Here is a 632-nt window from a genome sequence, read left to right on the forward strand (position 1 = left end):
ATGTTTTTGTCTGGGGAGTCTGGTGGCCAGTGTAAGTGTTTAAACTCAGAAGTGTGTTCCTGGAGCCACTCTGTAGCAATTCTGGACGTTTGGGGTGTTGCATTGTCCTGATGGAATTGCTCAAGTCCGTCGGAATTCACAATGGACATGAATGGATGCAGGTGGTCAGACAGGGTGCTTACGTCCGTGTCACCTGTCAGATCCGTATCTAGATATATCAGAGGTCCCAAATCACTCCAACTGCCCACACCCCACACTGCTACAGATCCTCCACCAGCTTGAAAAGTTCCCTGCTGACATACTGGGTCCATACATTCATGAGATTGTCTCCATACCTGTACACGTACATCCACTCAATACAATTTGAAATGAGACTTGTTCGATCATGCAACATGTTTCCAGTCATCAACAGTCTAATATCGGTGTTGACGGGCTCAGGCAAGGTGTAAAGCTTTGTGTCACGCAGTCATCAAGGGTGAACGAGTGGGCCTTCAGCTCCGAAAGCCCATATCGGTGATGTTTCCCTGAATGGTTCGCACGCTGACACTTGTTGATGGCCCAGCATTGAAATCTGCAGCAATTTGCAGTAGATTTTCATTTCTGCATGCTGAACAATTCTCTTCAGTTGTCAT

Source organism: Schistocerca nitens, chromosome 1, assembly GCF_023898315.1.
Source record: "Schistocerca nitens isolate TAMUIC-IGC-003100 chromosome 1, iqSchNite1.1, whole genome shotgun sequence".
Taxonomy (NCBI): domain Eukaryota; kingdom Metazoa; phylum Arthropoda; class Insecta; order Orthoptera; family Acrididae; genus Schistocerca; species Schistocerca nitens.